Source organism: Aulonocara stuartgranti, assembly GCF_965226115.1.
Source record: "Aulonocara stuartgranti genome assembly, chromosome: 19".
NCBI classification, from domain to species: domain Eukaryota; kingdom Metazoa; phylum Chordata; class Actinopteri; order Cichliformes; family Cichlidae; genus Aulonocara; species Aulonocara stuartgranti.
The window spans coordinates 21100444-21106443 of record NC_138955.1 but is presented as its reverse complement, the minus strand read 5'-3'; the positions used below and the strand labels follow the sequence as shown (position 1 = coordinate 21106443).

At 40.6% G+C, this 6000-nt stretch overlaps 1 protein-coding gene across 1 annotated transcript in view; it reads left to right on the top strand.

Moving 5' to 3' along the window:
• Positions 1–891: 891 nt before the first annotated feature.
• The window catches only part of LOC309695846 (interferon-inducible GTPase 5-like), a 28142-nt gene continuing 23033 nt past the window's right edge, over positions 892–6000 (top strand). The window contains exon 1 of the mRNA XM_082516790.1: positions 892–1031. The gene's annotated coding sequence lies outside the window, so the exon portion shown is untranslated. The remainder of the gene's footprint in view (positions 1032–6000) is intronic.

The window sequence follows — 6000 nt, the reverse complement described above, 5'->3', positions numbered from 1 at the left end:
TGTGCATCGCATGTAAAGAACCCCTCATAACTAATTAATAGATTTTTTTTTTTTTTTAATTTCATCAGGGTGTGAATAATGACTTTTCCCCACATGGTGGTCAATACAAGTGCTACATTTCTCATCTGTTCCTCTGACATGTTACTGTCCACATTGTTGTCCTGACACCTCCATCCATGACTGCATCAGGTATGTTTACTATCACTCTCCACTTTCTGTGTTTGATATCAGCAGGGAGTGATGAGCTCACAGCCAACAGCTGCTGTAATGAATTAATCCAAACATCAGTCTGGCTGAAAGGTAAAGATGATGTGAAAAACTGCTATTGGAGTTGTTATTTGAAGTAAACAGTGAAAGTTAGCTGTCAGGTTAAATAAACACTAAGTGAACACTACAGTTTTCTCCAGCAGAGGGCGCAGTGTGTTAAGAGATTTAGCTCTGCTCTTCACTCTGCACTTCTTGTAAATCAGCTGCTTTACACACACTGCTGCCCACACAAAGACGCTGACTGGTTTTCATTTGGATCATGTCTTTCTGTTATATAATCTATTCAATTCAATTCAATTTTATTTATATATCGCCAAATCACAACAAAAGTCGCCTCAAGGCGCTTCATAGATTCATAATCTAAAATATGAAAAGCATCTAAACTGTCTTCATACATCAGGCTGTAGAAACAGGATGTCAGGATTTCACGGAGCTCCTGCTGCACCTCAAACTCACAAAATAAATTTATATTAAAAAAATCGATTCAGGATTTTAATGAATCGATTTTACGTTATCCAAGCCAGAATCGATTTTAATCGATAAATCAATTATAAAAACCCACCCCTAGGCAGAACGCCAGTCTGTTAGTTTTATGTCACCAGTTTAAACAGTTTCACTTGCTGTGTTCAGGGGGAGGGGCTAAAGACAACAAACAGGTAAAGAAAGAAAGTTTGAGCCAGCACAAGGATCCAGTCCGTGCAGACCGCGTCATCAGAATTACTGCTGAATAAAGTATTCATCATCTTTCCAGGACCAACACGCAGGTAAACTTCCATCGTTTGGTGAAATGATCTATGACCTGTTTCTTCTTATTTGTTCTTAATCTCGACAGAACCAAGTAAGTGGGTCGATTTGTCTGTGCGTGTCACTAAAGCAGCTACAGCCGCAGTAAAAGGAAACGGGAAGGGGGAAGCATGGGGGTGGGGGGGATTCACGTGATGGAAAAGAGGAAAAACAACATCGAAATAAGAGAGAGAGAAACGATTATTGTCTTGCACTGCAAAATGTAACCGCCCGCCACTGAAGGTAATAGAATCACTTCCTTACATTCAGTTACTGCACTTTCAGAGATCTACCTATCTTGCCTTTTGCTGGGAGTTGGCAACCCTATTAGTTAGGTTGTTTAATAGATCTACTAAGTTCTGTTTAGAATACCAGAATAGGGAGGATGTGGTAGGTTTAAGTTTATTAGATTGATACATCTCCAACAAGACAGTGTACATCACTCTGACAACGGCGTTTCTTTTCATTCAAAGGCTTTATGGCTTTTCCTGTAATACTCTGCACTTCTTGTAAATCAGCTGCTTTACACACACTGCTGCCCACACAAAGACGCTGACTGGTTTTCATTTGGATCATGTCTTTCTGTTATATAATCTATTCAGTTCAATTCAATTTTATTTATATATCGCCAAATCACAACAAAAGTCGCCTCAAGGCGCTTCATAGATTCATAATCTAAAATATGAAAAGCATCTAAACTGTCTTCATACATCAGGCTGTAGAAACAGGATGTCAGGATTTCACGGAGCTCCTGCTGCACCTCAAACTCACAAAATAATTACTCATATAGTTCCACTGTTGAGGGAAAAGTCCTGTTAAACTGATAGAGGCAGAACTAGGGCTGGGTATCGTCACTGATTTCTAGAATAGATTAAATTCCGATTCACAAGGTACCGAATCGATTCGATCCACGATTCGATTTAATTCGATTCGATTCAATTCGATTTGAATCTGGGAAATTTTGACAGTCAATAATACTATAATTCAGATCAGTACATTTACATATTTTTGTATCTTTTTTTTTTCTGTGTCCCGTTTGGATCTTTAGCCATCAGAATTGTTGTCTTAAGGCCAAGAAAGATGCCAAGCGGATTTATTTTACCAAGTGGATCATCATGGCCTTGCCATATTGGTCCATTTGATTGACCTTTATTATAATTATGAATTTATTTTATTTTCAGTTGCTACAAACCGGACAGACATGACTGGGGGATAGGACAGGGAGAAAGAATGAAAGAAAGAGAGGGAGAGAAAGAAAACCAAAGGGGAGAAGAGAGGGTGAGAAGGGGGGGAAGAAAGCAAAAAACAAAACAAAACAAAAAAAAAACACCTGGGTCACCTGTATGGAGAAAAAAAACAGAAGAGAAAGCAAACAACAAAGAGCAACATAATAAAAAAATAAAAAACAGCACCATCACAATAAACTAGCTAGCAGTAGATATCAGTAGATACTAAATAATAAACGATATTGTGCAATCAATCAATCTTTATTTATAAAGCACTTTTCATACAAAAAAAAAAATGTAGCACAAAGTGCTTTACATAGTTAAAAGCAGCCCACCCTCCAACTCACTCCCCACACTCTCAATACACATATATCCCCCCCCCCCCCCCCCCCCCAACACACACACGCGCACACTTAAAGAGTAAAAATTGGGCTGTGTTCGCATGAGCCAAGTGAGGAAACACTATAACAGGGAGCCGTCTGCACCGGGAGCCGGTCACAGACCGCAGCCTCCAGGCTGGGCACACAGCAGGAGGGAGGCAAAGGAGCCCCCCAGCCAGGCTGAGAGGACCCCCAGAGACCCAGCAGCCACGGTCAATCACAGCCCCGGTGCAGAGAGCGCCCTCCGAGGAAACACTGGAGATATGACACAATACGATATATACAGGGTAAAATGATAAAATAAATAAGAACAGGATACAATATAAATATAAATATAAATAGAGTAAGAAGATTAAAAAATGAATAAGAATAAAATCAAAAAATATTAGGTAAATCCTAAATTAATAATAGAATAACAGGATAGAATAAATAAGCATAAAATAAATAAACGCTAAGTAAAAGCTAAATTAAAAAGGTGGGTCTTGAGCCTGTTCTTAAAAACATGTACGTTCTCTGCAGCCCTGAGCTCCTCCGGCAGGCTGTTCCACAGACGAGGACCATACCACTGAAAAGCTGCCTCTCCGTGAGTATGTGTCCTGACTTTGGGAACAATCAAAAGGCCAGTACCAGAGGACCTCAGGGTCCGCGAGGGTTCGTATGGTAAAAGCAGATCTGAGAGATAAGAAGGCCCAAGACCATTAAGACATTTAAAAACCAATAAAAGAACTTTAAAATCGATCCTGAAACACACGGGGAGCCAATGCAGCAATTCTAAAACCGGTGTAATGTGGGCCCGCCCTCTGGTCTTCGTCAGCACACGAGCTGCCGAGTTTTTCAAAAGTTGTAAAGTTGAAATATTCTTCTTAGGAAGACCAGAGAGCAGGGCATTACAGTAATCAATGCGACTGGTAATAAAAGCATGCATCAGCATCTCCGTGTTGGCCCGAGAGAGAACAGGCCGGGGTCTTTCTGTGTGGAGTTTGCATGTTCTCCCCGTGTTTGCGTGGGTTCCCTCCGGGTACTCCGGCTTCCTCCCACCGTCCAAAGACATGCAGCTTGTGGGGATAGGCTAATTGGATAATCCAAATTGTCACTAGGTGTGAATGTGCGAATGAATGTGAGTGTGAATGGTTGTCTGTCCCTGTGTGTTGGCCCTGCGACAGACTGGCGACCTGTCCGGGGTGTACCCCGCCTCTCGCCCTATGACAGCTGGGATGGGCTCCAGCGCCCCCTGCGACCCTGAAAAGGATAAGCGGAAGTGAATGGATGGATGGAGTACGAATGGCCATAAGGGAGGGTTTTGTTTTATTTTCTTTATCAGTAGAAAAAGCTGTAAAACTTGTGAAAATATAGTTAAGTCCAAAATATCTGTGTGTGCTTGTTTGTGGTGAGCAGCAGATCAGAGAATTATAATAATTATAATTTATAATTATTATAAACAGCTTCACGCTCACATCCAGCCCAGTGAGACTCATTCAGACACTGACCGTGACTCTTGGTTACATGCACACATTTCTGTATCTCTGCCTTTCAAAAACACTTACATATAGTTTATCTAATATTCACTGAACTGTACATTTGGTCTTTTTCAAGAAAACAATTTTTATTCAGTGTTTTCATAAAAGTCTTGTTTTTATGGATTTACTGCTACCAGTGAAGTTTGCCACATTTTGTCTTCCACAGTGGGAAATGGCTGAAATTAAAACTGGGATCACTTTATCCTCCTAATATTATACAATTTTTTTTTAAATGCACTCAGCTTTTCACTGAAGCACAGACAGATGCTCATTTTACGTTTTTACTTGTTTCTTCATGTTTTCCTGACACACTTTAAATTATTTAAATCTGACTTCTGTCTCTCTGTGTACCTGGCCTGTACCACTACACTCGCTGTCTTGAAATTTATTTATTTATTTAATTTATTTATTTATTAAATAAATGTATTTATTTACTGACACTAAGATCACATTTGTTGCTGTATTGACGCGATGAAGAGGAAAGATTGAGTGTGTGAAGCTGGGAGAGGTTGCTGTTGTTTCTGCTCTGATCAGAGGAAATGAACAATACTACAAAGCTCTTTTGTATACAGCAGCTTTAAATGCATCACTGAGTCACACTGTCGGTTACTTACTGCTTCACATCCAAAGCCTTTCAAACACTTTCTTTATGTTGGACGTCAAACTTTCTTTGTGCTTGTTGATGCTGGATGTGGCAAACAGCAGAGCATCTCTCTGGACCTCAGGAACTTTTCTCTCTAGGTTCTCATGTAGGAGAGAGAAGTCGTTGGATGGAAATCTCTGAGTGCTGTGTTATAAAAGAGACACAACATGATTCAGAGTTTAACTTTATCATCAAGAAGCAGCAGTTAAAAAATGTTAATATAAAGTTTGTTGCATGTGTGTAATGAAACATAAAGACAACTACAAATGATCCCGCACACATCGCTGCAGCTCAAAGATCAGACGTTACCCAGAATCTGTAGTTTGCATGTAGATCACTCTGAAACCAATCGAGCAGTGGGACTTGTGTTGTTTCTAGGGGTGAAAGTGCAATAAGGAAATGACACTTGTCACAATATAAATAATCATCTGTTTGCTTTCTTCCACTTATCCAGTTCAGGGTCTCAGGCTGGCTGGTGTGTCGAGGGGGTGTTGGAGCCTATTCCTGTCGTAGGGTGAAAGGTGGGGTGCACCCCAGGCAGGCTAGGCTACCACAGAGCTACCACAGAAAGACTCAGTCTCTGGACTGCAGGAAGAAGACATGGAAAAACCAACCACACACACCAGACCTGTGGTTAGCCAAGTGCAAGCCTCCTGCTGTGATGGAAAGATTGGCAGTCTACAGAGACTCCCTGCAAGGATGATCAGCATCCTCAAAGAGCTTAGTGAGGACAGGAATATTTAGATTTTCACCTGACCATTTCCATTTTTTCCTAAAGAATATGAACGTTTCATTTGAGATTAATGTGCCTTTAACCTGACCCCGTCAGAATGCAGTATTATTAAAATTGTTATTTATCTGTACATTAAATAAATAATGTTGCATAGCAGGCAGATGAGCTGAGACCTCCATACTGATAAAAGGTTACAGGCCCTCAGAGCACACAGGGATGTTTCTGCTGATTCTTCTCTCGTACTCCCTGTTATTGTCCTCTGAAGTTTGAAGTAACCACGTTACTATATGGTCCATTTTACTGGGCCATACCTGTAATTATGCAGTGATGCTGGGACCTGGAAGAAAGGAGGACATGTGGACACAGCAGGAAACTGTCAGGCCAAGAAACCGAGAAACTAAAAAAAAATGAACATTTTGTAAATAAAACCTCATTACAAGCACACTGAGTG